Source organism: Tachyglossus aculeatus, chromosome 3, assembly GCF_015852505.1.
Source record: "Tachyglossus aculeatus isolate mTacAcu1 chromosome 3, mTacAcu1.pri, whole genome shotgun sequence".
Lineage (NCBI taxonomy): Eukaryota > Metazoa > Chordata > Mammalia > Monotremata > Tachyglossidae > Tachyglossus > Tachyglossus aculeatus.
The window spans coordinates 94,167,246-94,193,147 of NC_052068.1; positions in this window are offsets into that span (position 1 = coordinate 94,167,246).

Genomic DNA, 25,902 nt, shown 5'->3' on the forward strand with positions numbered 1-25,902 from the left:
TCTCTGGATTCTAAAGAGATGTAATATTGCTTTCGAACAACTGCTCCTTTCTAACTCCTCTCTCTCTTACCCCCAACACCCTGAAATAAGGGGAGCCTCCAGGATGAGAAAATGTAAAGTGTGTCAGTGTTTGCACCATGTTTCTGCACTGTTATTTTCAACCTGCCTGGGATACCATTAGGTTAAGGTATACACCCCTGGTGTGGAAAGGATTGTTCATCATGCATCAGTTTTACGCGACAGAATGACACACTCTGATAAAAATCTCACTGTAAAATCACTGCCAAACCCTAAAGGGCAGCTGAGGAAGATATGGAGCAGTCATTGATGCAGTCAATAGGCGGGGGTGGGATGGGAATTTAACAAGCGAAGGAGAGTACAGAACTGATCAATTAGATAACACCGTAGTACTGGCTTTTAGGAGGTGGGAGCAGCATTCTAAAGTGGACACTTTAATAATGAAATTGGTGTTTTTTTATGTGCTATGTGCCGAACACTTTATTGAGTGGTGGGGTAGATAAAAGCTAATCAGGTTGGACACAGAACTTGTTCCACATGGGGCTGACAGACAATCTCCATTTTACAAATGAGGAAGCTGAAGCTGAGAGATGTGAAGTAAGTTGCCCAAGGTCACACAGCAGGCAAGTGGTAGGGCCAGAATTAAACCCAGGTCCTCTGAAACCAAGGACTGTGCACTTTCCACTAGGCAACACTGCTTCCCATGAAACAACAAAGCTTTGATGAAGACTCTTTGAAGACTATTCCTCTTCATTTTCTCCCTCGACATCTATCTCTCTGTCTCCAAGTAAGCTTCCGTCAATAAGGACTACCAAGATGGGAATAGATGTAATGTGGGGAATACCTGAATGACTCGAGTTAAAACAATGCGTATATAGTACTGTAGAAAAACATAGGCTTAACCTACATTCATTCAGGAGAGCTTCCCAAGCCCTCAATCTTGAAGATTTTAAATTATAAGTTATTTTTTTTCTGTGCACATTAGAATCTGCCAAAATTGCCCAGTTTATGGCTCAAGTACAACTAAAATGTGTATCAATTACTAATAATTGTGCTACAATTTCAAATGACATTTGAAAGCCCTTTATCCACACACCCCTACACACACACTCACACAGTCATCCTTCATTTTCAAAAATGACACTTCTGAGAGTGAAACCCTATTCAGACATATGGGGTGGTTGCAAGAACTGATAACTAAGTGGCTGATTTTCAGTTCCACATTTTCACACAGGAGAAAATTTCCTTGTTGCACTGATTAATTGTCTCATTCCAGCTTGGTCTTTGTTTTCAAGCCTGTCCTGGCATCCCGATCCTCAGGAAGTCTCCACTCAAGGTGATCGACCCCTCTCATGATTGCTGCCTCTCAGGCTTGGTTTGTCTGCTGTTGAGGCTTGATAATTGCTACTGTCCTCTGTATCAAGATCCATATCACATACTAACAAGGGAGAAAGGAGTTCAAAACCCACCCCATAATCTACTTAATACTGCAAAATTGTGTTAGGGGCTTGTATTTGCATTTGTGAGTTATCATTTGGAAGCAAGTTTTTTCCAACCTCCAGTAGGTGTGTGTCATATGTATGTCAATGTCTACACCTGTTTTGCAACCTATAAAACTGTTTTTCACTCTAATATTCTGAGAAAGTGAGTTCTTCATCTGATATAGAGATTTTTTTAATGACCACATTTCATGCACTCCAATTCAAATTGGGTTTGCATTTCATCACTTGGCATTAAAATATCCAGAATAATAAAACTATAGGAAGCTGGATAAATCTCACTCTTCTGTTAAATGTTCATTTGCCAACCCGATCCAGTCTTTGCCTTCCTGTTTATTGGCCTCTTTGTCTGCCTCTCTGCCTGCCAGTGTCTGTACAGCCATCAGTCTATGCTGCCTATTTATTTTGTATCTAACGAATATAAAGATGATAGCTTAATTGTCTGCTCTCTTCACCTGGAGGATGATTTCAAATCCTAGCAATATAAAGTCTCTCTTTTTTTTTCCATAAACATGAAGGCAAAATACACACCACTGGGCTCAAAAGGATTTTTCAGAAGAGATCCTCCATGCTGATAGCTTGCTCTTCCTTCTGGACATTTCTTTTTCAGGGTTGGTTTGTTCCTGATTCTGAGACCAAGTTCCTGGGACCCGGCTGAAAAGCAAAGGCAATTGAATAACCCATCTTATCTGTCTGAGGTTCTAATGCATTACTTACCCGATAAAAATTAGATTTATCTAAATTAGATTCATTTAAATTCCCTTGCCTGTCATCCCAGTTAGACAACATGAAGGTTTTCATTTTTCCCGTTAGAAAAGAGCCTCCAATTGCAGTCCTGTTCAGAAGGAGAGAAGGCATATTTTCTCAAGAACAGTCAGTCCCTCCCAGAACTCAGCTGATGCAGAGCTGGGAGCTACGGGAAAGCTCATATTAATGAGCTATTTGACTGGGACATGACGTTGGTCTAACAGCAGTTCCATAAAGAGTAGTGCTATTGAAAAATTTGCTGAAGTTTATTCTTAGCTTTTTCTTTTGGCTTCTGCAACATGTTAACAGCTTGTGCATTTTGTAATGCCTTCTTTCATCGCCATGGTAACGGTTAAAACTTAAGGTATATATGACTAGTAATCTGGTTGAGCTGTTGGCTGCCAGCATGCTGGGAAGGCAGAGCTACAGAAAAATCACGATCCATTCTGCTGCTGATTACTACAACTCTGAAGGTTGCCGTCTTTTAACGAACACTGTTAAGGGGACATGGTTTTTTGGCTGAGTGTCCACTGGATGTTTACAAAATGATTTCCAAATGATGGGGCCATAGGAATCTTTTCTTTGAGTCAGTCTGTATAGCTAATATTGCATTCAAGGGGGTGACGACTGCTTTTGTTGTTTGCCTGTCAGTACAAAAGACACTGTAGAATAGATTTTCACCATCATCAAAACTCAAAACCAATGAAGGATTTCAACTGTTGAATCAGGCTAATGATGATCTGGGCCAAAAAGCACTCTAGTGGCCTGGTCTAGATTAGTAACCTAACAATGGACTTCAAACCTAAAATATGTTTGCCTGAAATTCATAGAAAATGAGGCCAAAGAAGATTTTTGAGGCCCTAATTCTTGAATAATAAGCATGTGTAGACCTAGCAGCAACTCTAATGATTTAGGATTCTTCCATGGATGATAGATCAGCCATGAGAGCCAGTGATCCTAACTCGATAGTGGGAATGGTCACAAACCCCAGGAGACAGACCACATACGGGAGAATGGTGAGGTTGGGCCAGAAAAAAAGATGGATGGGATTCAGGAGGGTGGCTTTTCCTTAACATATCCTTTGAGCTCTGGGGATTGGATGTTTTAGAAGTTTGAAGGATGTAGAATGTGGAGAGAAGGAAGGAAAGACATCTGTCAGGGAAGGTTAAGTAATAGCCCTGAACCCTAAAAGGTCTCTTCTATGTCAAAATTCTGTGAAATTGCATTTGTCTGAATCAGAACATGGTATTAGTCCCAGTTGAATTTTCCAGTTACAATTTCCATTTCATCCTTGGTCCCTCTTGGTCACCAGTACTAAGTCCATACTCTATTCTGACACGCTTTATGTCAAGGATCTTTCTTGGAACTCCATTCTCACTGGATATCAGATATCTAGGATGTTGCAGGGACTGCCCATACTCCTATTCCATCACTCTGGATTGCCTCAAGGCAGCCCCAGTGAACACAGAAGGAAGAGCTCATTTGCAGAAGAGCAGGTTCAATATCAATCCCAGGGATAAATTATCAATCAGGACTCTTAGAAAGATAAGAAGGCCTACAAGAGGAAGCTGCACTGTAGATCAATGCCTTTTCTCTATGAACCAAAACTTGACCAAATGAATCAAGCTTCATGGAAGCAAACAAAATTCTAGTTAACAATTTCCTATTTATTAGTTCACAATAAGACAGACAACACCTTCTCAGATTCTTTCTGGATATTTAGTATGCCAGATCTTTACACTGTTGCTTGTTGTAGACTGACCGTTGTTCTTGAAAGACTAGGTTATAATGTGACTAAGGCACATTTATTTCCATAGGTTGTAAATGTACTTCTTTGACTTGCCTACCATGAAAATTTGTAGATGGTAGTTAGCTGACAGACATACCAACTCAGGCCATATGTTTGCAGTGCCTTGTATAATATTGTGTACCAGAGTTAATGCTTATGGATCATGGTGATCTTGAGTTAAAAAACTCAGTTAAAATACCATTGACTGACTGAATGTTTTTCTCATTTCCAAGAATTATCGGGGTCCCTTTTAGAGACAGAGTTCAGAGTCAGATGGAATGATTGGCTGGATTGTTGATCTGATCCAGTAATGGCACTATTTATGCTCTTATGCATATATGCCCACCTTAAGATGTAACATGATATTCTTTAAATATCCCTCTAATTACCTTGGGGCTAAAGCAGTGTTTTAAAAGTCACTTTAATTTAAGACTTCTTACAAACCTTGAACCAAAGGAGATCACAGTTTTTGAATCAAGAACACATACCAAATAGCATCATAGAAGTCTTAAGTGCTAAGGACTATCTCCAAGAAAACACCATTTTCATTTGATGCTATTTAAAAACAATAAAAAAATGGATTTGCAATCTCTTCACTGGTTGTGATTAAGTGCTTAGTATAGTGCTTTGCTCACAGTCAGCATTCAATAAATACAATGAATAAATGAATTCAGAATAATACGATCAAATTGTCTCTGTAAACACCTTAAACACGCAGGGGGTCCCATAGCCAATTTTGTGGCAAAATGGCACAAATAAAAAAAACACACTTTAAAAGAAATATTTTAAGTGGTTTATTTTTCTTTTCATATATATTATCTAGGGAAGCCCTAAATGACTGAAACAGTAGTTATTATAGAGATGCGAGCCTACTGGATATGGACTCCTGGCATTCATCAGTTTAATGCATATACATATAGAAGAGACATAAAGCATATATCTGCTGCCTTTGACAAAGAGAGCTTCTAACATTGCCAGCTTCCATCTTCAGTAACTTTCAAATGTTTACTTAATCGAAAATCAAATTCATAACAGGCACCAAAAGATAGAGATATAGCAGAAAACCTTGTATTCATGTAGTAAATGGCAGTGCTACACTGAATATATTAGATCTCCAGAGACTAGCACAGAATTCTGCCGGAATTATTATTATCAGACCATATGATTCTGATTCTTGCCAGAAAAGTTCTTCTCTTGAAGGTCTCTTCTCTTTTTCATGTTATCGGTGCTGGTAATTTTCCAACCATCTGAGTAGGTCATGAAAGATGTTGGAGGCAGTCTGGCCTTAATAAAACATTCCCCCCAAAATCAGATCAGTCTACATCAATATGGAAAACTATTCTATGGGAAGAATGTAAATGCAAAATGAAAACTAGGGAGAGGGGGACTCTATTATATATGGAAATGAGAATGAGAAAGATTGAGTTTCACATGCCACTCTTCAACTTCACAAAGAGGAATTCAGCCATTTCTGATCAGCATAGGGACAGTCCAGACTTTTCAAGCCTTCAAAAATCACTAGGCCCAGGAGAAATGAGCACTCAAAATTTGCAATGAGTGTCCCCCCCGACAACTGCCTATTACTATATCCTGCTCTCCTTGCTCCCCAAATCGCTAAGCTAAAGAAATCCACTCGTGCCTGCAGCCAGCAACCTCTTCATTCCTCCATGATTAGGCTGTCTATAGAAGCCATAGATAGGTACATCAATAGGTGTACAAAACCAGAAATTATTGGTAGAATACATTTTCTTTCTATTAGCTCCACTGGCTGATTTTCATACTGTCCTCCCCGATTTCTTTTAAGTCATACTTAAAGGGGCTAGTGTTTGTTTTCATGGGTGGCCTAGTATCTATTTTGCTTGTGAGAGAGACTAACACCAGATGCTTTGGAAAAAGGTGTTAAACCTCTCATAACAGAGCTAGTTCTGCAGTGCCATGTCATTGGGGAAATTTCTTCCTGACCCCAGCTGGTGATCAGTTTCTGCCCTGAAGCATGAGAATTGATAGGCCTTATAATTTTATCCAAGCTAATGTAACACCAGCTGCTGTCCTTGATGCTATTTGATGACTGTGTATTTTGTGACCTGAATTCTTTCTGGATAATGAAATCTGGCTTCAACTCTTCCTTTGTTTCACTTTGTTTTACCTTTCCCATAGGGTCACCATTAAATATAGATCCCACTGCATCACCAAACTGGAAATTCCTTTGTCACAATATTCACTGAGGTGTCTTGACCTGGAAACCCTGCTTCAAATGAAGCCACTTATTTTCCAGTACGAGACCTAATATAAACCCCCAGCTCTCAGATACACATGCCAAAAATACGTATCTTCCTCGAAGGATATGCATTTTCATCTTCCAAGCATGATTGCCAAGAAAAGGGCTAAAGTCAAACATTTATGATGTCATGGTAGACATAAGCATTGGCTAACTTGGGATACCTATTATCTGACCTCGTAATGGACTTATATTTGATCATTGATTTAGATTTTTGGACAGTTTTGGGATGGTGTCAGTTTTGTGACTATTTTCAAGGATCCTTTTTTCCCTTCCTCTATTCCCCCCTTCCATGCCCCCTTTAGGAAAAAAAAAAGCAGTTTTCACTGCTTGTAGCTTATCATAAATGCAGCCCCAAATCTTGTGCAAGAGAGGGTTGTAATTTTAACCATTATAGTCACCATAACAATTAGGACAGTTTGTTATGGTGACGGGAAATAGAACCATTTTCAAGAAATGCTGCATGGAGACGAAGCTATCTGAAACGTTTGCCGTGTTCATCTTAAGGGGAGGGGTGCCACACAGCAGCTAATACGGGAATAGCAGGCACAGAAGCTACCGTTTTAGCTGGACTGAAAGGCTCGAGAATATTACAGAAAACCCTGAACTTCTGCGAAGGAGATGATGTTATTTTCTCAGTCAGTGATTTATTTTAATCTTTAGGTGCAGATTTTGGGTCCCATTCACATTAATTGCTTAATCTCCTTCTTCCTCACCTCTGCTTCAAGATTCGAAGTCATAGAATCTGCATTTGAGGTCATTTTTTTCTGTGCTAGTCAGACAATGTCATTGTTGAGAGGTCTATTTGATTACATTTTTCAGAAGGGGACTGCATTTTCTCATTGTTTTAATCATCAACCTGTCTAATTGTTTTATTATTCTTTTAAGTTCCTTCAAGGGGTTAAGGAAACTCTGAGCATGTTTAAGTCTCAATTCTGTTATTGTCATTGCTATTTTGTGAGACTATGGATTAGATTAGACTCTCTCTCGTTGTCCCTCCCTCTATAAAAAAGAAATGCAATAACCCTTAACTCGTCTTCCTCACATAAATAGTATGAGGATCAATAAGATAGTGTGCATAAAAATTCAAACTTCTTTATAAATACTGCTACCACATTCTATACATATATTACCTGGCCAAATTTAATTTCTGTATACCAGGGCCAATGTCACTTTTCTAGGTCATTTTAATGGAAGGCATATACAAAACCTGCCTTATCAAATTACACAAATCAAAAACAAAAATAAAAACAAGATATCAATCAAAAGGTGAAATTCTGTGAATTATCTTCAATATTTACAAAAAAAAACCCTGTTTTGATTATGTTTCTTACTCTTCAGAGCTGTTCTGTTTTGCTATGTATTTATTCAATATTCCCGTTGCTAATGTTAAGATGATGATGATTGATTCTTTTTGTTTGTTTTTTGGTTGATTGGATTTTTTTTATTTGTTTGTTGTTGTTACCTTAATGCCAAATCATTGCTCTGTTACCCACAATAGCATATGTTCAAGTCAGAGGTGAAGTCGTGCTTGACTGAAAAAATTCAAGATCCATTTGTTGTTGCAAACTTCAACCTTAAATGTTGCCTGAAGCTTCACTGTTGGTCCACATACTTGTATGATTTAAGCAAGGATTCCAGCATATTCAGAGGAGAAAATCCTGACAAGTAACAGTGGTATTTAGCCTAAAACAGTGATATCCAAGTTAATGGAGGGAGATAAAGATGCTGAGAGGAAGAAGGGAAGAGAAAAGAAGACAAAGAGACAGTGAAGGCCAGTCACCAATAAGTGTAGGACTATCATCAATAAGTCAAAACCCAGTGACAGAGTCCACTCTGGTAAAATCTTTATAAGGATGAGCATAATCAGTATATAATGAGCACCTATCATCTGCAGAGAACTCTTCTAACCATTTAGGAATTCACAATAGAGGTAAAATACACTTTCTACTTCAGCAAACTTTACCAATCAAATCCTCTAATACTGTTTATTGAGTATCCATGGTGTGCTGAGCACTATAATAATTATGACATTGATTAAGTAAGTACTAGGTGCTTGGCAACAGGGCACGGTCTGCTTAGAAGATCAGATACAATCTCTCTGCAGGGCTCACAATCTGTCACATCCCGAGTTTAAAGACAAGGCCCAGAGAAGTTAAACTGACTTGTCCAAGGTCACACATCAGACCATTGGTGGAGCTGGAATTAGAATTCAGGTTTCCTGACTCTCAGTCCTAAATTTATTCCACCAAGTCATGCTACCTCCCCACTGTACCAAGTGCTTGGAAAAGTATAATAGGATTCCTGCCCTTAAGGGTTTTACAATGTAGTGGGGTGGAGGCAAGCAGATATTAGTAGCAGATATTAGCGTGGCTCAGTGGAAAGAGCACGGGGACATGGGTTCGAATCCCGACTCCGCCACATGTCTGTTGTGTGACATTGGGCAAGTCACTTAACTTCTCTGAGCCTCAGTTACCTCATCTGTAAAATGGGGATTAAGACTGTGAGCCCCACGTGGGAAACCTGATCACCTCATATCCCCCAGCGCTTAGAACAGTGCTTTGCACATAGTAAGCACATAACAAATGCCATCATTATTATATTACTAACAAGCATATAGCAGCTCAAAGAGTGGAAGCATAGACACAAAAGATTAAAAAGAAAAAAAAGACAGCTAGAAATGATTAAGAGCAGATCTATGCATAGATGCTACAGATGGCTCATGGAATGCTATTCCCAGGGAAATAAGGATTAAATGATTTGCAGAAACAGGCTTTTTAGGAGATCTTTGGAGATGGAGAATGATGTGTTTTGGTTGATTTGCGAGGCAAATAAGCTCCTTGCAGAGGGAAAGGAAAGAGCAATGGTTCAGAAATGAGAGAATCAAGAGAAAAGGATAGTAGATTAATTTGGAAAGAGTAAATAATGTGAGGTGGGATATAGTGCAGAAGAGACTGGATAGGTAGGAAGGAAGCATCAAAAAAATTCAGAAATACATGAATTGTACAAATACTTGCATCCTAGTTTTCTTTCAAACAAATGAGAGGGATTTTGCCATTTGTGCTGTTTGTCACAAATTAGTCAGTCACATCTGAGCACCATGTGTTTGTAGCTCACTGTGGGCAGGGAATGCGTAAACACAGTAAATATTCAATAAATACAATTGACCAATCCTATAGAAAACATTTTTATCCTTTCAAGATTGAGTTTGGGGACCACATGACAGGTCTGGCAGTCTGTCTGATTGACAGTTCATGGCCTTGGACACGGATTGTTTATCTCCTAAGGTTTTCCACTGATTATTTATATAAGTATTCAGCTCAGCATATAAATTGTGCCATCAATCAATCAATCAATGGTATTTTTTGAGTGCTTACTACGTGCAGAATACAGTATAGCAGAATGAGCTGACATGCCCACAACAAGCTTAACTAACATCATCTATGAAACTATTGAAACTATGAACCGTGGTCTAGTGGAAAGAGCATGAGACTGGGAGTCAGAGGACCTGGGTCCTAATCCCAGTTTAGCCACTTATCTGCTGGGTAACTTTGGAAAAGTTATTCAACTTCTCTGTGCCTCAGTTGACTCATCTGTAAAATGGGTATTAAGACTGTGAACTCTGTAGACTGTTTCCCAGCTGATTACTTTGTACCTATCCCAGTGATTGGTATATTGCCTGGCACATAGTTTACAGCAAACTACCATTTTTCAAAAAATATGTCCTCGTCCCCAGACCTGTGATCTTCCCACTAGACTCTGCTGTTTCCTTATTACCTGCTTCACTTGGATACTAGATTTACTTGAACTAATCTAAATTGCCTTTTTTCATGCTAGGGGGCCATTTTCACACTCCCTTCTCCCTCTGGTTTGGACTTTCCCCATCACATCTTCCTCCTCTTTCTTCCCTTCAGAGGTAGCTGCTCTACCACTGCAATGGGAATGACAAAGTGGAGAGAAAGGGAGCAAAGTAAGACAAAAGATCCAAGAAAATAACCCCAATTAAATCGGTGGCTGCAAGACTGGGCACATCAGGGCATCCGAAGAGAAGAGAAGGAAATGGGTCACAAGGTGTCATCTGTCAATCAAGTGAGCACTCTGCCATCAAAGCCCCTTGAGTGGTCCCTGTGTTTGAATTAACAGTGTACGCCCCCAAAAGCATTACCTTGGCCTGGTAAGGGTAAATTATGTTAATGTTCACTAGATGTTGAAAGTTAAGCTGGAATCATGAAAGTTCAGGTTAAGACCAGCTTTTTCCACAGGTTCAATCCTTTCAAAATTGAGTTTGCAATCCTTTCCCCTGAGTCATGTATTAGACTACAGAGATAGGGACCTGGGATTCAAATTCCTGATCAGGAAAAACCTGGGGGAGAGATTAATCTGGGGAAGAGTTGGGGGTGGGAGGGGAGGGTGGTAAGTATAAGGAGATCATTCTTTGGTGGAGAAAAAAATGATGGAGAAAGGGTAATTGGAGTTGGGAGGCAAGAAGGGAAAGTTGAAACAAATACCTTGTGCACTAAATCTGATCCTTGGCTTTGCATTCTCCCCCTTGATAGACCAAGCACACTTTGGGTAGTTTTATTGGTAGTTTTATTCATGATGAGCAGCAGTAAGGAGAAAAGCCTTCAAGGCATTTTCCTTTCTGGAAAGGAGGGGGAAACAGACCTTTGATTTTCAAGTTTAAAAAAACTATTAAGATTCTAGCCTGAACCCATTAGCTTATAGGGTTATATTTCTCTCTAATTACTACCCTATTTCTGTTCATATTCTTTTCCAAAAATGGAATGAGAGATGATAAATGTGGATTCTTATTAATTTAGTCCCACTGAAAAGAAAACTTAGCAAGTGAATTTTAAAGGATATTTAAAAAAGAGTCCCACATCTAGTTCTGACTTTTACAAAGGTATTAGAAAGCTGTTGGAAAATTGTGGAATTGCATTTACAAACTCTGAATCATCTAGATATTCCTCTTTTTCAGGGAATCTAATGCTGTAAACAGACTAAATAACTTGGAATTTGAGCTGGATCTTGCTCCCAGGTAATGATGGACACCTCCAATTCAAGTGTCTGGAGGAATATTTTTAACAAGGTAGGGAGAACTTCCTTCCTAAGGAATTCTCTCTGCCCCTCTGGGTTTGGAGATTAGGCTTCTGATAAGGAGATTTCCATCTGTTTGAGTGAACGTTGCTGATAAGACTGATGCCTGCCTGACAATACTTTTCACATTGTGTACATGTAAGGGTTGTTCCCTGCTGTGCTATTGCATTTACTTCTCCGTGTACCTGCTTCATTTCTACCTCTTGATGTCAAAATACATCTGAAGCCTCTATTCTAACATTCATCTTATTCCTTAACACTTCCTGCTGGTGCTGGGATGTCTGTCATCACAGTCTTCCAACCATTGCCCCTATCTTTGCCACATCACCTTAGGTGTGCCTCACTGACAGTAACAGGTTACCACGATCTTCCATTATAGTTGCGTATAAAGTGTACTAAAATATTTGCTGACAGTTTCAATTTTAGGTATGCTAGGTAGTCTGCCTTAACCATGAAGATGGATATCAAAGAGGAGAACAATCACTCTGCTCCTTCAATAGTCCCCCGGTATTACTGTTGACGCAGAATGCTGGGCATGAAGGACCATTGATCTGCCATAGTAAGGGATTTCTTCAGTTCTTTTAATCTAGTGATGGCCATAGAGACTTGAAAATAGCCCTCTGACTTAAAATTGAGTTCAAAATGGCAGACACTATTTAAAGAAACCAACCTGGGAAAAAGGATGGCAAAACTACGCTTCTTGGCTGAAAGCACGTCTTCCTTTCTCCAAGGTCACTGATAGGAAGAAAGAGATGAATCCCATCACCTTTATTCATTTCCACAAAGTATCTGGAGCTGATAGTATGACTGATTGGGTGAATCAATTGATCATTCAGCGGTATTTACTGAACACTTACTATGTTCAGGGCACTGTGCTAAGGTCTTGGGAGAGTATGGTGCAGCAGAATTAGCAGAATGTCTGCCTGTTGTCACTCTAGCTAGTGTTGTCTTCAGAATTAAATGTACAAATACTAATTGTTGCTGCCCCCCCATGAGACAGGTCATTCTTCAGAACTATTGCATCGGCATTGCTAGTACATACGTTTGGGCTTGGGACGGATTGTCATTATGCCGTGACTGTGACTTGACATTCATGAACATTTCAGTGCAAAAAATTTCCTAGTTACAGCCCTTATTTATTTCTGTTTGCTCTTATTTCATGCTAAATTCAGGAATATTTCCTGGGTGGAAAAAAAGCAGGGTAATCACAATCAAACTGAAATGCAGATGATGCTGATTTAATAACCAGACTAGTTATGTGGCTGAAGGTTTCAGATCACATTTCTCAGCAAATCCAGTTATTTTCTGAGTGGATGTCTCTTTTTTTCTCTCATGCAAATCAAAATAGAAAACAGCTCTGAAAAGACAATAATTTCCAATCCCTGTTCAAACTGGAAGTGGTAATATTAGGTGTTGGAATGTTAGGGGAATTTGCCCAGATAAAGGACAGTGCATCTAGAAGTTGTGATGAGCCAGAGGGCACTTATGTGTCACACATCACAGACTGGCAGATAATTCCCATTCACAACCCTGAACAAGAGTGATAAGTGGAAGGATCATCAGAAGATCTCAAGGTTATTCTTGGCGCTCCTTTTGCTTCACTCTCATAAGACCTTGAAAAAGTCACTGACTTGCTCTAATTTTCCATTTCTCCATCTGTAGAATTGGTAAAGTAATGGTTTTTGACTTCTTAAATCTTAATAGGGTAGGATATGTCTGCCAAACCTCTGCTCTGGCTACTAAATCAGAGTAATCCCAGCCTCGCCATAACCTAAGCATGTCTCTGGAAATGAAAATACAGTATTCAGTAGTATTAATGTTGCGAGACACCACGTATACATATGCCTCAGTCTCCCATTTCCTGGGAAAGATCTGATGGGAAGGGAGACAAATTGTCCCATAGTGAGTGTCACAACCTCCTCTTTTCCTCCCTTCTTCAGAGTAGCATGGGGCAGATAAAGCCAAAATTAGCCAGTGTGTTATAATTTCAAAACTGTTGCATGGCTACCCTTTTAAGGCATGGGATAATGCTCTTCATGCAGACCACTGTTTGAGAGTAAACTCTGTTAGACTCTCAAACCATAATACAGTGTCCTGAACCCAGTATCTGCTCAATAGAAAACATTGATTGATGAACTGATGAATCACAGCCCAATTTATAGAGGATCAGATGTGGAGAATATTTGCCGCTCCTAATCCAAGCCTTGCTTCTTTTGCTGTCCTCCCTTTTTCACCTAGTGGGAATAATCCAAGATACTCTCCCTTGCTTAGTACATTTCAAGGCTTTTGTTAGGTATACCTAGGTGGTAATTTCTTGAGTTGATTTGATACTTTAATTTTTTTTTCAAAGTGCTATCACAACAAATGAATCTGATTATCCTCATGTCACTAAGGTGACATGAGGTAACTGAAGCACTTAGAGGTTAAGTAACTTGCCTGAGGTTGTGCAACAGGCCAGGGTGAAACTGGGCAAGAATCCTGCCTTCAGAGATCTCAAACCTGTGCCTTTTTATTAGAAAAAAGAAACAAAAAACATTGCCTTCCCAAGGAAGGCTGATGAGTGAAAATCTCAATAGGTTCATGCTTTTAAGATGTAGAAAAAAAGAAAATTATATCATTCCTCTAATCCTCTATTTCTTCTCAATTTCATTCTGAACCATAGCATGAACGGTGACCTATCAGCCTATTAATTTCATAATTTGTACTTCCCAAGCATTTAGTACAGTGTTCTGTACATAGTAAGTGCTCAATAAATACGATTGATGATGATGATATTGATGATATTGATAATTTCATTAACAAGGTTATATAATAGGGATTTGTAAGGCAGAAATAAATAAAACATTACCTTCTAAAGGGAAATAAGGAAAAGACCATTCTAATGGGCAGTAGTTGACTGAGATGCAGAGAACCAGCCTAAATGAGCATCAATCTGGTTTTACTGGGCTAAATCTCACAAGTGGAGCTGATGCTACATTGAGTGACGATGACTCAGAAACTTAGTGAGTTATTCCAGGGTGGTAAATGAAGAGAAGGTTTTCATTTCCAACCGGCAGCCTAACCGGCAGATTTATTAACCGGCAGATTTATTAACCGGCAGATTTATTAACATAAAATAAGAAAGGTGAACTATGATCAAATATTTTGTAAGTATATTTCTATTCAGCACCACTGACTCTTTATTTTAGAAATACTCACTTAGGTCATGGAATGTGGTCGAATAGGCCCTTTGGCTTCAGTTGTCCATAACCCTGAGTAGACCATGGGCTTGATTCAGGATGGCATTCCTTCTTGGTTATGTCCTATTGAAAGGCAGGCTGCTCTAATAGGATCTATAGAGTTGGTAGACATGCTCCCTGACTACGAATTGCTTATAGTCAGAAGACTGAAAAAGACTGCAGGGTGAAGGGGGAATGAAGCTCCATGCCACATTTGAAGTTAGCAGCCTACCTTCTATACAATAGGCTCCTGGAGCAGTGTCAGCAAAATGGCAGGGCAAGACTAACAACAAAATGGTAGTGAAACACAGTCAGCTCACCAACATTGTAGCAATTATCACAATAACACAGGTTCACTGGGTAGGATATGTCAGAAGAATGGATGGCAGAAGGATAATTAAGCAGCTGCATCATGGGGAACTGTGACTGGGCCCCCTCAATCCAGGAGGGCAGAAAAAAACATCTTAAAGTCATAGTGAGGCACAATGCTAAGTAATGAAGCACAGCAGTGGACTGCAGCAGAAAGTCTAGCCAAGTGGACAAAAATCAGGAGAGGGTTTTTTTTTGCCTAAAAGCAAAACTCTTGAAAAACTGAGACTCCAGAATGAACAGTCAAAAAAGGTAGGTCCAGTGTGGGACAAACCCATTTGTGCAAGAATTTATTTTTATTTGTAAATAATGTAGAAGAGTGTATGAATCCCACATTGGTTGGTTGTCATTTTCACCATCGATGGCATCAACCTCAAAACTTAAAGACAATTACACAGACTCACATCATATATATGCCTGCATATATGTACACACATATACACATACATATACAAATGATATGGAAAAACACATTCTGCTGACCTCCCTTACCTCTGGATGTTAGGTGGCCTCAGACAACTGAATACAGTTCAGTGGGTGGGATACTGAAATGGATTTTAAAGAGAGGCAAAAGAGTTAAAATAATCATTTAAACCCAATGGCAGCTATCCTTCCAGAGAATGGAGGTGATCTGAAAGCTATTGACATGATGATCCTTTGAGAAATGGTCCGAAGAAGAACAATGAAAAGCAAAGTGCTGCTTTTCTTTTGGAAAAAAAAAAAACTTCATTAATAATTTGCCAGTTGAATATCCCATCAGATACTGGAAGGCATTACAGCAAAGAGAATGTGTATTTTGATTTAAAAAAAAACATGTGCATCTCCTGTTGTTCAATAATAACAGGGATGAATAACATCTGCTTTAGGTTTTCAAATGTAATTTATGGTGATAAGACTTTCAGTCTGTGGATGGATGATCCGGTGGATGAAATTTGTAGTTATAACTCATATAATGACTGTACCATGTTGTGCGTTAGGTTATAATAATCTGAAAAATAATAAAAATGATATTAAAAAACCTTGCCAACTAGAAGGGATTTGAGAACTCCAATACAAAAATAGTTTGGACGTACTCTAGTTCTTCAATTCTAACTTTGAATACATAATACCAAGAAAATTACCATACCCAATTTCAAATGTTTTCTTGCTGCATGCAACTATGGTTCAAGATGTAAGCATTTAACATAGTTTCTCAAGGGAAAAATAGAAATTGGTAGGCTAAGAGTTCCTTGTTGGCAGGGATCATGTCCACCAGGTCTAGCTTTCTCTAAACTGTGAGCTCATTTTAGGCAGGGAATGGTGTCTACCAACTCTGTTATATTGTGCTCTCCAAGCGCTTAGTACAATGCTCTGCATACGGTAAGCACTCAATAAATGTGATTGACTGACTTAGTACAGTGCTCTGCACACAGCAAGTGCTCTGATTTATGTACTACAAGACTTCAATTACACAACTGTGCATAGTAATGCCATTCCTAATATAGGAGAAATATAGTTCAAGAAACTAGCATGTAAGGAACGTCAAAAGTTCCACTATTCCACTTTATTCACATTAGTGTCTGTCTCCCCCTCTAAGACTGTAAGCTTGTTATTGGCAGGGAACATGTCTGCTAATTCTGTTGTATTTTACTCTCCCAAGCAATTAGTACAGTACTCTGCACATAGTAAGAACTCAAGAAATAATAATAATAGTATTAATGGTATTTGTTAAGTGCATACTATATGCAGAGCACTGTTTTAAGCACTGGGGTAGATACAGGCTTATCAGGTTGGACATAGTCCTTGTCCCACATGGGGCTCATAATTTTAATCCCCATTTTACAGATGAGGGAACTGAGGCATAGAGGAGTTACGTGACTTGCCCAAGGTCACACAGCAGGCAGGCAGTGGAGCCAAGATTAGAACCCAAATCCTCTGATTCCCAGGCCTGTGCGCTCTTCACTTGGCCATGCTTCTGCCTTACCTTTCTCACAATCAAAGAAATACCATTGATTGATTATTCTCAAAGCATGAAGTGTACTGTTTTTCAAACTGGGGGTTGAAATTACAAGAGGATGTGGTTGGGGGAGAGAGTTGTAGAAGGGTTTCATTGACAGAAGTCATTTGGTCCACCAAACTGGTGAGGATATTGACAGCAATGAGATTCCTACCACAGTAGTTGCCATAATTGCTTCTTGAAGATGGAAATATTATTATTATCATTCTTTATTAATATCATCACCATTATTATTATCACTGATATTATGGCATTTGTTAAATACTTACTATTTTATGTAAGCACTGAAGTACATATAATGTAAGCAGACTGGACATAGCCCATGTCCCACATCAGACTCAGAGTCTAACGGGGAGAATGAACAAATATCTTATTGCCATTTTTGCAGATAAGGAAACTGAGGAAGAGGGAAGTGGCAAGGAAGTGGCAAACCTGGGATTAGATCCCATGTTTGCTGAATCCCAGGTCTGCGTTTTTTGGTAACTGCTTGGAAATACTGTAGCATATTGTTAGATTCAAATGCTTGGGAAAAGTTTCCATTTGTGTTCAAGTAGAAAGTGTCCTCCATATTAACAGAACTAAGCAGAAATGTCATCAGCCCAACTGGTTTAACATTTTTCATATCTGTAATTCTTTCTGGGATTTCTTGAAAAGTTAGAATGAACAGTATGCCCTCACATCTTTGCATGTTTTCTATTCCTTGCAGGGCCTCCCCTTCAATTGTAAAAGATGTGTTCAAAATCATTTTAAATCACTGTTGCCATTCCCTCCTTGATAGACTGGAGTCATGATTACCCCTCAATCCAAGCACTCAGAAATGCTGATAAAGTATTTACAGGCCCATATGGCTTCTTTTGTAAAGTATAGACTCTTTCTTTTTTTCATGATAGTCTGTCCAGCTTTGAGCTTTGGCATCCCACCACTTCTGCATACTGCTTAACTAGACTTGCATGTCAGGCTAATACAGGGCTGCAAGGTATTGTCGACATATTAATAATAATGATGGCATTTATTAAGCGCTTACTATGTGCAGAGCACTTGTTTTGCTGCCAGTAGTGTTTGCTCTTTGTGTCATCTTTCTCAAGAGAAAGTCTTGGTGGCTTCAAATGGACATGCCTGTTGTCCTGATGACAGTCTGGTATAAATGCATGTTTGCTTCTTTTGATGGAGCTTGCAGACAGAGCTCCTTGTTTCAGGTGGCTGGCTTTAGGATGGCTGTACATTCTTTGCAGGCTTCTTCATTTTCCAGCAGCCTAACATTAACCATTTTTGTAGCTTGCAAGCCATCTTTAAGCTATGAGCGATTGAGCTGAAGTGGTAAAACCAGCTGTCTGCTCTCCCTACTGTTTCTGTTATCCTTGCGTTATTCAGGTCCTTGCTGACCTGAAGTGATATAGTGGATAAGTTCTCAATGTTTATACTTTGCGTGCATTCACTTCACTTCTCTGTGCCTCAATTTCCTCATCTTCAAAATGGGGCTTCAATGCCTGTTCCCCTTCCTACTTAGATTGTGAGCCCTATGTGGATCTGAATATCTTTTATCTATCCCAGCACTTAATACAGTGCTTGACACAAAGTAAGCACGTAGCAAATACAATTCTTCTCATTATTGTTCTACAAGGACACAAAGATTCCTAAATCTACGTCTCCAGCCCTTATCTCTCTGCTTCCCTGCAGTCTCATATTTCCACCTGCTTTCAGGACATCTCAACTCGGATATCCTGCCAAAACCTCAACCTTAACATGTATCAAGCAGAACTCCTCATATTCCCACCCACACACAGTCCTCTCCCTAGTTTTATCATCACTGTAGAGAGCAGTACCAACCTTCCTGGCTCACAAGCCCATAACCTTGGTGTCATCCTTGATTCATCTCTATCATTCAACCTAGATCTTCAATCTGTCACTAAATCCAGTTGGTTCAACCTTCACAACTGCTAAAATCTGCCCTATCCTCTCCATCCAAGCTACTTCCTCATTAATCCAAGCATTTATCTTATCCCTCTTTGATCACTGCATCAGCCTCCTTGCTGACCTTGCTACCTCCTGTCTCTCCCCACTTCAGTCCATACTTCACTCTACTGCTTGAACCATTTTTTGTCAAAACCATTCAGCCTATGGTTCCCCACTCCTTAAGAACTTCCAGTGGTTACACATCAGCCTCTGCACCAAACAGAAACTCCTTATCATTAAAGTACTCAATCACCTGGCCTACTCCTTCCTTACCCTCCCTGATTTTCTACTACAATCCAGCCTCCTCTAATGCCAATTTACTCACCGTGGCTCAGTGTCATCTATCATGCCACTGACCCCTCACCCAAATCCTGCCTCTGACTTGGAATTCCCTCCCTCCTCGTATCTGACAGATGTTCACTCTCCCCACCTTCAAAACTTTATTAAAAACATATCTCCAAGAGGCCTTCCCCAACCAAGCCTTGATTTCCTTTTCTCCCACTCCCTTCTCTATCACTTGCATTAGGATTTGCACCTTTTATTCACCCCTCCCTCAGCTCCCTAGCACATATGTGCATATCCATAATTTTATTTATGTATATTAATGTCTGTCTCTCCCTCTAGACTGTAAGCTCATTGAGGGCAGGGAACCTGCCTACCAACCATATTATATCGTACTGTCCCAAGTGCTTTTTACAGTGCTCTTTTCACAGAAAGCACTCAATAAATTGACACAACACTATGTAAGTGGTAAATTTTCATTCAATTGTATTTATTGAGTGCTTACTGTGTGCACAGCATTCAGTAACTGTGTTTGTGTGGGTATGGGGGTGATGAGGGGAGGAAACCATTCCTATGATCTAGAGATAGTGGGCTGGACTAGATGATCTCTAAATAATAACAATAATGATGGCATTTATTAAGCGCTTACTGTGTGCAAAGCAGGGTTCTAAGTGTTGGGGAGGTTACAAGGTGATCAGGTGTCCCACATGGGGATCACAGTCTTCATCCCCATTTTACAGATGAGGGAACCGAGGCCCAGAGAGGTGAAGTGACTTGCCCAAAGTCACACAGCTGACAAGTGGCAGAACTGGGATTTGAACCCATGACCTCTGACTCCAAAGCCCATGCCCGTGCTCTTTCCACTGAGTCATGCTGCTTTAAAGCACTAAATCATCCTGTTCCCTCCTATCTTACCTCACTGATTTCCTACTATAACCCAGCATGATCACTTCACTTCTCTAACACCAACCTACTCATTGTGCCTTGATATTATCTTATCTAGATGCCGACCCCTTCTCCCTTCATATTTGACAGATGGTCCTCTCCCCACCCTCAAAGCATTATTAAAATCAGATCTTAATAATAATAATGATAGCATTTATTCAGTGCTTACTATTTGCAAAGCGCTGTTCTAAGCGCTTGGGAGGTTACATCGTGATCAGGTTGTCCCACGGGGGGCTCACAGTCTTCATCCCTATTTTACAGATGAGGCAACTGAGGCACAGAGAAGTCAACTGACTCACCCAAAGTCACACAGCTGGCAATTGGCGGAGCCAGAATTTGAACCCATGACCTCTGACTCCAAAGCCCATGCTCTTTCCACTGAGCCACGCTGCTTCTCTAGAGTCTTCTCCTAGAGTCCTTCCCTGACTTACCCCTCAATTCCCTACTCCTCCTTCCATTTGCATAGCCTTTGCATTTGGATTTGTACCTTTTATTCATCCTACCCTCAGTCCCACAACATGCATGTACATATTCATAATTTATTTTAAAGTTCTATACTACATATAATGTCTTTCTATACTGTAAGCTCCTCATGGGCAGGGAACATGTCTACCAGCTCTGTTATATTGTATTCTCCCCAGCACTTAGTACAGTGCTGTGCATACAGTAAGTGCTAAATAAACATAATTGATTAATTGATATTTGAAATTCTTTCTAAACTATTAATTCCATAGTATTCAATAAAATACTGAAACCTCAGTTGACCAACACAATTTACAAATTATATTCTGAATTTTACTCCAGACTCTGGAAATGCATACAGCTCACTCTGTTACTTCACTCAGCTTTTGGATAAGACAGAAGCTATTCCAAATTGCCCCAAATCATTCAGGATGCCTTACTTGTAGTATTTCTTAAATGGATTTTCTTCCATGCTGTAATTACGATGAAAGTTTCAGGCAGTATGTTGCTCTGCATTAAGCAGATCTGTGTTCTAAGCCAAATGTGTCTGTGTTCAGAGCCCATCATTTTACCAGGCAGAACTTTGATTTCCTTCTCACCGAAAGGTATGTGTATGTACCAAAGGATTTTTACGTGTTAAACAAAATTGAAAGTTCTTCTATAAAATGGGGGGAAAAGGAATGTGACCTCTTAAACTGTACTTTAGCTCCTTGAATCATCAGGCAGAAAGTGAGAAGAGTGTGCATTCAAACTTGAGTGGCTTTTATATAGCCAAGTGACTGAATGGAGAGGTGATTTGGGAAGTAAAGGTTCTTTTGTTCACATAAGTATGGCAGCAAAACCAAGGATACCAGGACTTAAAACTTCTAGGTTTGTCCTTCTCTAACCCTAACTCCCCTGAAAGGATAGGCTTGCTGTTTGATCTTTGATAAGTCATTTAACCTTTTTCTGCCTAACTGCATTTTTTCAAATTAATCTTATAAAGTCAATTTCACTAGGGGGAGAGAAAGCTTTATACATGTGTAACTAGGACTTTGAGATCTTCAGATGAAAGAAACTCTGAAAATACTAAAGCATTATCATTGTTGGATGTGTGTCTCATCCTAAGGTCTGACAGAGGGAAGGGATTAGGGGAGATTAATTTTGCATGTGATCTGCCTAATCAGTTAAGGATAGCTGAGGAAACTTGTGACTTTCAGGAACAAAAAATAAATCATTGCTTTAAAGTGTATCTACCATGTTTTGTTTATTATTGTATATTCCACTGGAGACCATGCCAGGAGAGAAATGAAAGGGAAGATCTCCTTTTGAGACATAACAGCAACCGTGGCTCAAACACAAAGGGTAACAAATCAAAAGAAAGAAAAATAGTAAACCCAGGGAAGTGTCAAAGGGGCAGTTTAATCTGGTTTTTTATTCATTTTCCCTAACTAATTTATTGTACTCTGTGACCTTTAACCAACTGTTTAATCTCTCTGGACCTCCATGGAAAATGGGAGTGTGTTTGTTGATACTTTCTTCTTTTATCGAGGTGCTATGAAAATATAAACATTGTGAAGAGTTTGAAATCTTTGGGAAAAAAGGAACTGGAATCTAACACTATAAAGTAATGTTTCTCATGAGTCTGAAGCATTATGATTGTTAAAAATATCAGCATATTAGATAACGTTTATCATGGAGAATTTAAAACTGTCCTCTGCCTTTTGTCCATCACCTGCACAAGGACTTTTGAGTTCATCAACCAATCTGGAAGAAGCCCTGCTTCTTTAGTTTGGTGGATATAGTCAGTGTAATTCGTTTTGCTCCCCCATCAAATAACCTCATCGTCCTTCACCTTGTCACTTGCTGCTTATCATATATGTTGTAAATTAATAATAATAATAATAATGGCATTTATTAAACGCTTACTATGTGCAAAGCACTGTTCTAAGTGCTGGGGAGGTTACAAGGTGATCAGGTTGCCCCACGGGGGGGGCTCACTGAAGTCAATCCCCATTTTACAGATGAGGTAACTGAGGCGCAGAGAAGTTAAGTGACTTGCCCAAAGTCACACAGCTGACAATTGGCAGAGCCAGGATTTGAACGCATGACCACTGACTCCAAAGCCCCTGCTCTTTCCACTGAACCATGCTGCTTCTCTATTAGGCCAGGTAATGTCAACAAAAGATGCAATGGGCATGTGATAAGCATATTTGTGATTCGTTTCAAGCTAATTTCCCAGCCTACACATTGTTCTTTATATCCTACTCATCTGCTTGTTATTCCTTTTGTGCCTCAGGCAGTATCTAGATACAGGGCTTTTGAGAACTTGATTTCCAGCTGTTGGAGCCGCTTCACACCTTAATATCCACATCTGTGTCCCTCTTCCTGGGGTTTTACTGTTATTTGGACATGCCTCCTCCTACAAATTATTTTGATGTGCAGTGGTTTTATATTTTACTGATCTTACTGATAAACCTTATCTATCATGAGGGAAGAAATGGATCCTTTGGAGAAGTAAAGGAACAAGTGCAGAATGGAACGAGTGCTATTGGGCCACCCTAGGGTGAAGCTTACTGAGACAACTGTTCCCGGTTCTACAATTCAGGTTCCTGCCCTCAAAAGCAAGCATAACTTTAGAAAGTTGCTGCTGTTTACCCAGGAAGGGAGGGAGATGGATTGGTGAGGATGCAGAGGAGCAAAGGGAGGCTATGACTGTGTCTTGTGAGTGCTGCAGCTGTCTCTTTTCTGCTACACATAGCAGCAGTTCTCTGGAATCCCGCTCCTCACATATGGTCCCTAGGATCTGCAGGTAGGGAAAGAAATGGAAACCCAGACCTTCAAACTCTATCCACACCCTGCCGACTGGGTCCATGCTGGAATCTAAATCCATTGAGGGAAGACAAAAGCTGCCTATATTTAGAGTCTGACCATTATCAGGCCCTGATATTACCCATGGCTCCCCAGCTAGGCATTTATTTCCCAGTAAGACCCAATGGAGCACCATTCCCCAACAATCCTGCCAGTTCTGACACTGACTACAGCATGCTTAGCAGACTTCTTAATAAGTTGCTACAAGCGCATTTGTCCAATTCAAATTTGACTGCATGTGTATTAAAAGGTAAAAATAAACTGGCCAGTATTCAGTCATCATGAGTCATTCATGCTGTGACATATATTTGTTATTAAGTGTTCATAGATGAAAATGTTTAAAAGCATTTGTTTTAAGTGTTCATAGATGAAAATGTTTAAAAGCATCTGTGATCTGAAGTACCTTTTAAAATATGTATCAATAGGTATACACACTAATATTTTATAGTATATGCATATTAATAGTACATAAATATACATAATAATTACGGTATTTGTTAAGTGCTTACTATGTGCCAAGCACTGTTCTAAACGCTGGGGTAAATGTGTGGTAATCAGATTGTCCCACGTAGGGCTCACAGTCTCTAGCCCCATTTTACAGATGAGGTAACTGAGGCACAGAGAAGTTAAGTGACTTGCGCAAGATTACACAACAGACAAGTGGCAAATCTGGAATTAGAACCCACAACCTCTGACTCCCAAGCACACGAACGCTCATAATAACACAGAAGGAGAATGAGCAAGCATGCATTAAGAAGAAAAAGGAACTTAATAATAAATACTAACTCTTCTATGTAGCTGTTGCAATTTTAATTTTGAATTATTCCTTTGAAGAGGCTATCTTGTAGTATCAAATTGATTTTCAGACTCTGAAAATCTGACTTTTCCAGTTCTGCTTTGCTTCATTTCACGAATGTTAAAGAAACAGGGACTATTCATCCTGAAGAAGACTGAGTCAGACTGAGAGGATGAATGGAGAACACTCTGAAAAACAGAAGAGAGAGGGTATAGAAAAGCAGTACCAATGGAGTAAGTGTTGGGAGGGCGTGGGAAAAGCAGAATCTGTCCAGGAGCCTGGGGTGTATATTAAATGCCCCATGTCTAATGTCAAGAGAGAGACCAGAAGGGTTATCATTGGGCCATTCAGTCTGTAGGCTGTGCTTCAAACTTTACATGTTTTAAACAGAACTCCTTATCTTCCCACCCAAACCCTGTCCTTCCCCTGACTTTCCCATCACTGTAAACGCAAACACCATCCTTCCTGTCTCACAAGCTTATAACCTGTGCGTTATCCTTGACTCCTCTCTCTCACTCAACCCACATATTCAGTCCATCACTAAATCCTGTCAGTTCCACATTCACAAAGTCACTAAAATCTCCCCTTTCCTCTCCATCCAAACCACTACCATATTTATCCAATCACTTATCCTATCCCATCTTAATTTCTGTACCAGCCTCCTTGCTGAACTCCCAGCCTCCTGTCCCTTCCCACTCCAGTCCCTACTTCACTATGTTGCCTGGATCACTTTTCCAAAAAAAAAAAAAAATAACATTCAGGCCTCCTTGTTTCCCCATTCCTCAAGAACCTCCAGTGTTTGAACAACCACCTACACATCGAACAGTGCTACAGTGCTCTGCACATAGTAAGCGCTCAATAAATACGATTGATGATGAACAGAAACTCACTTTACTACTTCACTACTGTCCTACTTCAGTACAATCCACCTATTTCTGTCCTCTAATGCTAAACTTTTCACTGGACCTCCATCTCATCTATTTCACATCTGACTTTTCACCCATTTTCTTCCTCTGGTCTGGAACACCCTTCCTCCTCATATCCAACAATTACTCTCATCCCTTTCAAAACCTTATTGAAGCACATTTCCTCCAAGAGGCCTTCCCTGACTAAGCCCTCTTTTCCTTTTCTTCAACTCCCTTCTGCATTACTCTGCTTGCTTCCTTTATTCATCCCCCCAGCTCCACAGCACTTATGTACATATCTGTAATTTATTTATATTTGTGTCTGTCTCCTCCCTCTACTATAAGCTAGTTGTGCATAGGGAATGTATCTGTTATACTGTACTCTCCCAAGTGCATAGTACAATGCTCTGCAAACATTATGAGCTCAATAAATACAATTGACTGACTGACTGTGAGCAGGGCCAGATGAGATGATCATTTGTAATCCTTTCCAGTCCAATAATATTGTGAATTTGATAACTGATAGGTTGGATGTTAGATAAAACTCCAAGAGGGTTTTTTCTTTCTATAGAAATCAAAGTTCTCTTGCCTACTTGTAGGCATCTTTTTTCTTTGACATGTTGTAATGGCCAAACTGGATTGTGCATTATGTTTATTTCTTGTTTTCCTTAGCTTTCTCAGTGAAAGCTATTGCACCA